A 10,123-nucleotide genomic window follows, 5' to 3' on the forward strand; every position below is an offset into this window, starting at 1 on the left:
TGGGATGGAGTGTGGAAGGGGAGGTGGGCAGTACTCTAGTAACCACCTTGGCAGTTAACAAGGCTATGCTGTATTTGGGTACACACCAAGCTACTCTGTCTCACCCCGAGATGAATGTTTGTGCACTTTAAATGACTGGGCATGGGGAGCAGAGGATCAGGAAAGCTGATCCTTGGCCAGTAGTCTTGGACCCCTGGGTGGCAGCATGGGCAAGATGCCCAAGAGGTAGAAACCAGCCAGGTTACTTTGTACTGGGGCACTGCTTTAAGTCTTACCATAGTTTGCTCTAAGTCTTAACCCCTGTGCAAGCATGGGTGGGAGGTGGGGTTAGAACCCGAGAGATTCTCAGAGCAATGCAGGCTTGCCCTACAGTGGAGAGAGGGGCTGGGAGCTTGGAGAGGATGAGAGTCAAGGCCAGAGTCATCCAGCTCATCAGATACGAAGAAAAACACCTGAGCATTCCTAAATCCCATGTGAGTGATTCATTTTATCTCATAATAGTATTCTATGTTTGCACATTAAGATAACTTGAAGATACAGCAAATTGTGACCATTACCCAAGTCCCTGTTTGCAGCTACATGAAGAGAGGGAGGCAGCCAGTAGAGGCCTAGCAGTTAAAATGAAATTTTCATACATATGTGAACACAGGACACACAGCTTTAGGCTTTAGGATTCTTAGTTTCTGATGCTTACTCTGGACTCAGTAGTTACCCATCTTATTTGCCAGGGTGGCATTTTACCTCTTGCTGCAACTTTACTTTTCACAGAACTTCCTTGTTAAATAGGAAATTAGCAGGTGTAAAGACAGATTGACATCTAGTTGACTCTTTCTGTCTGTTGAAAATAGAAAAATTGAGAAAAAATATTTAAAAGTGACAACTTCGAAGAAAAATGGGAACAAGTGTTTGATATGATGCGTGCCAAGAATAAATGCAGGAGATTTTGGTATCTGTGAAATCTATTTCCAGGTACAGAAGCTTCTCCTTCTGCCCCACGGCACCAGCAGGTGCCTGCCTCTTTCCCCCCTTTGCCCTTGTGCGATGCCTTCTTCCAGACACAGCAAGCATGGGCTCTGTTCCTGCTGTTCGTGCTCCAGGTCCTCGGGGGCAACGCTGACGAGAATTGTCCTTGCACAAGTGTAAGGGCATTCACACCACAAGGTTAGCCCCCACCCCACACTTCCCTAATGAAGCCTCTTTTTATAAGCATATGGATTTTTCCAATCTTTTTTTTTTTTTTTTTTGTGGTAGTATGGGGATCCAAACCCTTGACCTTGGTGTTACCAACACCACACTCTAACTAACTGAGCTAACTGGCCAGCTCTCCAATCTGTTTTTGTTTTGTTTTGTTTTTTGTTGACCGGTAAGGGGATCGCAACCCTCGGCCCGGTGTGGGCCACACCATGCTCAGCCAGTGAGCGCACCGGCTATCCCTATATAGGATCCGAACCCGCGGCCTTGGCGCTACCAGCGCCACACTCTCCTGAGTGAGCCACGGGGCCGGCCCATCCAATCTGTTTTTTGATTACAGTACTGCCACTTTATCTTCAGGGGATACGTTCCAAGATCCCCAGTGGATGCCTGAAACTGTGGATAGTACCAAGCCCGATATACTATTTCTCCACTATACATACGAGTACATACCTATGATAAAGTTTAATTTATAAATTAGGCATGGTAAGAGATTAACAACAATGACTAATAATAAAATGGAACAATTATAACAATATACTGTAGTAAAAGTTATGTGAATGTGGTCTCTTTCTCTCTCTCAAAATATCTTACTGTACTGTACTCACCCTTGTTGTGATGATAAAATGCCTATATGATGAGATGAAGTGACGTGAATGACGTAGGCATTGTGACACAGTGTTAGGCTACTATTGACCTTCTGAAGATAAGTCAGAAAGAGGATCATCTGCTTCAGGTGATCCTGGATCACTGAATAATGACAATGTTCTTTTTTTTTTAAGGATGACTGGTAAGGGGATCTTAACCCTTGACTTAGTGTTGTCAGCACCACACTCTCCCAAGTGAGCTAACCGGCCATCCCTATGTGGGATCTCAACCCATGGCCTTGGTGTTATCAGCATCGCACTCTCCCGAGTGAGCCACAGGCCGGCCCAGTCATGACAATGTTGATGACTAGATGTCAAGAGCAGACAATGTGGAGGACTACTGGGCAGGTAGCATATACAGCATGGATATGCTGGACAACACTGGACAAAAGGATGATTCACATTCTGGGTGGGATGAAGTAGGACAGTGCAAGATTTTATCACGTTACTCGGAATGGCATGCAATTTAAAACTTGTGAATAGTTTATTTCTGGAATTTTCCATTTAATATATTCGGACCACAGAAAGCAAAATCACAGATAAGGGGGATTACTGTACATAGCTTTCCAATAACCGTGAAATAGGGGGTGGTGCAGGCTGATCATTGCAAGGGACAGTGAGAAGTTAAGGTCAATTACACTGTTCAGTGAGGGCTAAGCAGCTAGTATGTCCCCTGTTCCGTTGTGTGGGAGATACAAAAGAGACTTCACACCTGACAGGTGTTGCTTCACACAGCTGGTAGTTCCTGAGCTGGGCCTCAACCAGGGCACCCCCAGCAGCTCTCAGCTCTCCCTTCCTCACTGCACGGGGAACACCTGTCTGAGGGGGAGGCACCTCTGCTGTCTCCCTGTCAGTGCTGTGGCTGCTCACAGATGATGCTGACCGGCTGCCCAAGGGAGAGGGCACCACCAGGCCCTGGATTCTTTTTGTTTTGCAGATTAGGTGGGAGATAATAGTAATAGTAACTGACATTCATGGGAGGCTTACTATGTACCAAACCCTGTGCTAAATTCTGTACTTGCATATCTGTAGCTGCAGTATCACGATAACTGTATGAGATAGGCTTTATTACTAACCCCATTTTACAGATAAGAATGCCGTGGATTAGAGAGGTTGGTAACTATGTCTTAGAACAGTGGTTATCAGACTTTAGTATGCAACAGAATCACCTGCTCATCTTGTTGAAACAGTGTGTGGGACCTCATCCCCAGAGTGTGATTCAGTAGTCTGGGGTGGGGTCCTAGAATTTGCATTTCTAACAAATTCCCAGGCAAGGCTGATGCTGCTGGACCAAGGACCACACTTTGAGAACCATGGCCCTAGGCCATACAGCTGCGAAGCATGGAGTCAGGTCCACAGAGCAGTTCCTTTTGTCTCTAAAGCCTATGTTTTTTAAACTACTGCACGCACTGCCTTATTATGGACTTTTCATGGAGATTACCCTAAACCCTGACCTTGGTGGGAGATGAATGTGGTGAAGCAGGCAGCCAACCTCACTCAACAAATCCTTGTCGCACCCATAGCTTTCTCCCCACCTGGAAAGATTTGTCCCAGCCTCCCAACTCTTTTTCCTTGTGGCTCTGTGCTGTGATATGAATCCCCAATGTGATGGTGTCAGGAGGTGGGGCTGTTGGGAGGTGATTAGGTCATGAGGGCAGAACCTTCATGAATGGGATTAGTGCCCTTATAAAAGAGGCCCTAGAAAGCTGCCTTTTTTCCTTCTACCATGTGAGGACACAGCAAGAAGGCACCATCTATGAGCCAGGAAGCGGGCCCTTACCAACACAGAGTCTGCTGGCATCTTGCTCTTGGACTTTCTAGCCTCTAGGACTATGAGAAATAAATTTCTGTTGTTTACAAGCCACCCAGTGTGTGATACTTTGTTATAGCAGCCCAAACTGACTAAGATGCTCTGTCACCCTGTCATGAATATCTTTCTAATGGCTCCATTCAACCTGCTCCTCTGCCCTCGATTCTGGAAGCCACCCTGATCCTACCCAGCAGATGGGAGGACCCCCAGCAGTAACTTGCTAGCTTGGCTTCAAGGCCATGTGGCTGCTGGCCTTGCTCTGATCCTGGGGTTTCTTCTCACCTCTGGGTCTGACCTTGTGGCTTCATGCTCCAGACTACATAGCGACTGAGTATCCTGCCCCTGATCCCTGATGTCAACTGCCAGACCTCTCTTGTCCTGACCTCCTGCTTGCTGGTATTCTGACAGGTCTCTTCCTGCTTGGTCAATACCTGGCTTGTGGTGGGGCAGGAGCTGTCCTGAATATGTTCAGTGTCTGTGGGCATTCACCCTGCTGGGCTACATGTGTAATCATAATCTCGTCCTTGGAGAGGGGCTTACTTTCACCTCCAACCACCACTGTGTCCCCTTGCTGATAAGCTACAGGAAAAGGAGAATAAGGTAACTGTTAGTGCACTAATTTTTAGTGGAGAGCCCAGCGCCCCTCCCCTGCCAGAGCAAAGTTTTGGGCCAGACTGAGGGGGTAGTGTGACCCTATTTTGCAGCAGAAAGCACTATGCAGGCATCATATGAATGTTGTGACCCAGACACCATATCCAAAAGCTCCAGTGTCAAGTAAGGCTCCCATCGCAAAAGGCCACTGTTTCATCTTTAATAAATTAAGCATTAAGCACAATAGAAGATTAAGAACAATAGAAGGCCAAGTGACTCATTTCCTTTCCTGGCCTTCAGACATCTACAACAGTGTGACCTCAGGCTGTGGACAGGAAGGATGGCTTAAGGGTTGGCAGCAGTGGATGGGCCCCAAACCCTCCTCAGGAGACCCCTGAACAACTCTGGAAAGACTTGTAACAGTTTTTGTCCTGACTGACAATATGCCAGGTCCTCTGGTGCTTGCCCTTGGTTCAGATTTGACTTCTGGGCTTTTGTCTCCGCAAGCATACCTTTGAACACTCCCCTTCCTGTCACATTCTCACCAGTTTCTGGGTCCCTGTCCAAGCAGACTCCCTCCTCTGGAATCCCATAGGAGTCAGTTCCTAGCACAGCTAGGGAGTGTCTTACACTGGATCTGTGGTTGCACTGCCCCCACCATGCCACTGGCGTTAGAGTGTAGCAAAGCCTGACATGGATGAATAAAAACCTGGAGGCTGTCACGTGACTCTGGGGACGCCAACCTCACCTCAAGCCCCACTCCAGGGGCTGGAGCCCTGGTTTTCTGGATTTGTTCTGAAATTCAAAGCTCAAGCTACTTCAGGCAAATCACCACAAGGAGAGGGGAGGAGGCAGGCAGGGAGAGGAGAGACAGCGTGTGGGGGTTTTGCAAACCACGGTGGGAGCTGAGGAACTGGTCCTTAAACTGGGCTTGGCACATGGAATCCTGTCAGAAAGGAGAGGAAATGCTGGTGGGAGGGGGCAAAGAGGCTGGAAGTGCCTGGAGCTGGGACAAGCCCATCTGGACTGGACCCACCATCCTTTGGAAGATATTCATGCCAATTAAATACCAATCTCAGTTGGGTTTTGGATCTCATGGGCCTTTGGGCAGGAAGGTCAGAAGGCCTGGAGCACCTGAAGGAGAGGAGAGCAGGGGTGACCCTGAGGTCTGCTAGGCTGGTAACCCATCTTCTCCAGACAAAACTTAGGTGTTAGGTCTAAGTTTATCCACAGGTTCCTCACAGGCCACTGGGGCCCCTAATGAGGCTGCAGGGGGGCTTATCCCAGGTGTCTGCATAGACTCTGGAGTCAGGTAGGACCTGCCAGGTTGTAGCTTGTGTGTTTTTGGGAAAATTGTGTAATCCCTCAGAGACTCAGTTACTTACCTGCTGAGGAGGGTGTAATCATAACTCACAGGTTGTTAAGAGAGTTAAATGGCACAACATGGGAAAGTACCTGAGAGTGTGTGCCACCAGGACTGGCCCAGTAGTTCTTGGACCTGGCCTCCTTCACACCTCCTTCATCTAACTCCAGGTAGTAAGAGGTTGTGGCGCTACCACATGGCTCTCTGCCATTTTCTGCGCCAGGAGCCTCAATCCCCAGCCCCTGTGACCTCTTAGAGCCTGTGACTGATTGTTTCCAGTCCCCAGGATTCTGCCTGGACCTCTGGATTGGGAAGCTGGACATAAGCCTGCAGACTCCTTGGGGATCCTCATGGCTAGCATCTCCAAGCTGGGGTGGTGGGAGAGGGCACCTGTACTCCCCTCTTTGCAGGTAAGAACTGGCTCAAGTCCCCCAGCCCTGACTCAGCCACCCACTGTCTCCTGCTTCAAGGTTTCATTCTTTCTGGATGCAAAGCCATACAGGATTCTCTTCTCTACTAACTGCCAGGAAAGGGGACAAGGACTGGCTGTGGGTACTTCAAGATTTGGCCTTGCACTGATTCATATAGGGCCTTAGCTTGCCAGGATAAAAGGTTCCTGCTTCGAGGCAAGGGCAGAGGCATTAAAGATGACATATTGACTCCCTGCACAATTCTGCCAACTCTAGCCCTGACTGTCCTTACTGGGTACAGAAGCTGGGTTGTCAGTCTGGACCCATACTGAATCCAATGATTCTTGAGTATAGAGAAGAACTTTGTCTGGCAGGGCATATGTTCCATAGAGCTTCATAAATAGAGAAATCCACCTAAAGCACAGTTGTGAGAGGATAAGCCAAAAGGGGCTAACAAGAGTGATTTGTGAACATAAGACCTAACTCTCTAGATGCAATTAACAAAAGATTTAAGCTTCAAGACTTACTCCCATGGCAGTTGTCATTCGGTTTTATACATGGCAGTTGCTGGAAAATGACCGCATAAAAGACACAGCCAGAAGAGAAGGCAAACACTAGGGAGAGAGCACTTGTGGAGGGTAACAGGCCTGTGTGCATCTTGGGCTGCCGGACAGGTGGGAAGCTTTGCAAACGTAAGGCATGGCCTGGAGCCCCATCTGTGCCAAATATGGCACAAAGTCACTGTCCCAGTCTTTGTGTGTCAGAAGCTATATCAACATATTCCAGGACTGTCTCTCTTTTGGGTTTTCCCTATGGCATGTCACTACTAATTCATGTTTAGATTGTGGCCAACTCTGACCCACAGCTTTTCTTCTATTATTCTTGTACTCAGCCAGTTGAGTGCCAGTCTGTATTTGTGGGATTTGACTTTCTATCTCTATTTTTAGGAGAGCAATGTTGTTCTAAGAATGGGGAGGTCACCTTGCAGTCTCTTCTCCACATAGTAGTCACAGTAAACCTTCCACAGTGAAAATCAGACATGTCACTTCTCTGCTCAAACCCTCCACTCATAGGAACAGCTAAAGTTCTCATCATGACCTGGAAGCCTGACGCTCTCTGACTTAATTCCTATCTCTCTCCTCCAGTCCGTCCTCTGTAGCTATACTGGTCTCCTTGTGTTCCTTGAACAATACCAAACATCCTTCTCCCTTCTGCCTCTGCCTTGGTATTTCCCATTGCCTGCAACATTCTTGACTCCTTCACTTCCTTCAGGTCTCTGCTTACCTGTCACCTTATCAGAGAGGCCTTCCTGATCTGGCTCATGTGAAACCACCACCCCCACCCTGTACTCCATGTCCCCCTTGCCTTGCTGCATTTTCTTCAGAGCACTTCTCAGCACCCGCCTCTTTGTTGTTTACTTGTTTATTGCCTGTTTATTTCCACGAGAACATTAGCTCCTGAAAGGCATAGACTTTTCTTTACTCGCGACTGTATTGCCAGCACCTAGAGGAGTGCTTGGTACACAGGAGGTGGTGAATAACTATTTGATGAACTAATAAGTCATGAAGACTTTTAAAACACCCACAGCCCTCTGCACCCACAAGACAGCTCTTGCAGGGGTGTCCTGGCTGTCATGCCCTGGTTGCCCTCTGCGAGGGCTGAGGAGGTAGCCAGGGGTCATTTACCTGTGCTTGCCTACCCACAAGGGCAGAGTCCATCACGAGGATGTCTGCAGGACTAGGGACCTCTGACCAATGCCCAGGTGTGTTCTGTCATCAGAGGCAGGCAGGAGGTTGCAGTGTGGGGAGGGTTATTAGGAGAAGGGAAGGTGACTACTCCACAGGGCCCATGTGTTTGCCAAGGGGGAGGTGATTGACAGTCCTGATGTTACTGGCAGCCAGGTTCAGCTTGCCCTCTTGCACTAAACAAATGACCTGAAAGTCCAAAAGTTGGTGCAAGGATTGGAAGCTTTAGCCAAAGAACTGGCATCTGGGGAATGACCAGTCTAAAGTCATCCCAGCTTCTGATGCTTGTTCTGGGGTTTATAAAGGGAAATAGGTGGGAAAGTGAGGTAAGGGTTTTGTCCTGTAGGCAAAGTGGGGAGGCTGCTCATGGGATCAACATCAACATGAGTCAGATGTCAGGGTCCCATGATGGACTGGGTGCTTTGGCATCATGGAGTCTGTAATTGGTGGATTGGTCAGCTTCAAGCCGTTGATGTTATTTCAGGGTTGGAGTACTTATCTCCTAGGGAGAGCTCAAAGACAATAACGTCAGTCAAGCATCACTGGAAAATAAAAATACCTGACTTGTACCTCTAACTAATGTAGATGCAATTTTCCTTCAAGAGAGAAGGTGAGTTAATAATCAGCTAGGATGCTTTGCCTTTCTTTCGGATTTTCTCTGTTTGCAGTTGATGATGAGGGAGGTAAGAAAAACAAGAAAACTTAGTTTCAATTCTTAATTGTAGGTGCACAACATCTAAAGTAAATCAACATAAGAGGCTGCAATAGAAGACAAGCAGAAAATAAACTTTTGAGAAGGATCCTTGTAGGACATGATTTCATCTCCAGGCAGTTTCAGCCTTACAGTCAGTTTCTCAATTCCTCTGCTAACCTCAAGGAATTGATGATTATCAGTTCCTAAGTTAATGGCTAAATGAAATTTTGTGCTTGATCTTAGTTACCCCAAAGATGGCTGTTTTCTGGCTAAGGTCCCTTTCACTGACATGAGCAGAACTATCTCCACTCTTCTCTCCTGCACAGACAGGGGGCCCAGGTACCATATTGGACCCTGTCCTTCACAAATTCTCACAAGAGGAGGCTGTCCTACCTCCAGTGCTCCCAGGCCCCCACCATCCCCTGAGGCTGTGGAAGGTCACAGTGGCTTCCTGGTTCTCAGCTCCTCCTCCTCACATCTCAGCAGCAGTGACTGCTGCTCACCAGGCCCCTCTTCCTCAGTCTCTTTTCCCTTCAGCATCAAGACACTCCTGGTTTGCCTCCCACCTCTCTGACTCCTCCTTTTTGGCATCCTTTTCCTTTTCCCACCCCTAAAATGAAGGAATTTCTGTGTCAGTCTGATTCCAGACAGGAGAACAATTCCATGTAAGGCATTTCAGACACAGTGGATGTACCTGGGGAATTGGTTACTCTGGTGCTGGTGGGCTGGAAAAGCAGAGACATTGTGGTAACCAGATCTGGTAACTACAGGAAGCAGCTACTGCCCAGACTGGAAGAAGAGAAGAGACCAAATGGTGCCATCAAAGCCTCCAGGCTCAGAAGAGCAGCCTCGGCACTGTGCTGGGTGTTGCCTCTGGGGGCACCTCATGGTGGGCTGGTGTCTGCAGGAGGTGCCATTCAGCTGCTGCTGAGAGTGACGAGGGAGTTAGGAGGCAGCACAGGGAAACTGCAGCCCGCAGGCCGAATCTGGCTGCCACCTGTTTCTCTATGGCCGTGAACTAAGGATATTTTCTGTATTTTTTAAATAGCTGAAAAAAAAAAAAAGGAAAGAAATATTTCAGGACACAAGAAAATGATAAAAAATTCAAACTCCAGTGTCCACAGATAAGGTTTTATTGGAACACAGTCATGCTTGTTCACTCATATATTATCTGCGGCTGCTTTTGTGCTACAACGGCAGATATGAGTAGTTGTAACAGTGACCTATGGCCTGTAAAGCCTAAACTGTTTCACATCCAGCTCTTTACAGAAAAAGTTTGCTGACCCCTGGGCTAGAGCCATCCTGGAGGTTCATTGACAGGAGCTGGAAGTAGAAGGAAGAATCTTCTCTCACCCTATGTCCTTCCAGTTGTGTCCTAGCTCCTCTCAGTCTCAGAGTTTAATAGGAAGCTAGCTGGCAAGAGAGAGTCTGGCAAAGGCCTTTTCTGGACCTTCAGCCCCAGCACCAGAGTAAGGTGGCCATGGTACCGAGAGACAATAGGCACACAAGAGCACAATTCCCAAGCATCTTGCTATGCCCTTTTCCTCTTCTTTTCCTCTTTTTTTTCCCTTTTCTCTTCCTCTTTCCTTTCTTCTTCCTCTGCATTCCCTCCCTTATCAACATCCTGTCAATATCCTATCAACATCCATGGCTTTGAAAATCACATCCCTGT

The sequence above is a fragment of the Cynocephalus volans genome, chromosome 3 (genome assembly GCF_027409185.1).
Source record: "Cynocephalus volans isolate mCynVol1 chromosome 3, mCynVol1.pri, whole genome shotgun sequence".
NCBI classification, from domain to species: Eukaryota; Metazoa; Chordata; class Mammalia; order Dermoptera; family Cynocephalidae; genus Cynocephalus; species Cynocephalus volans.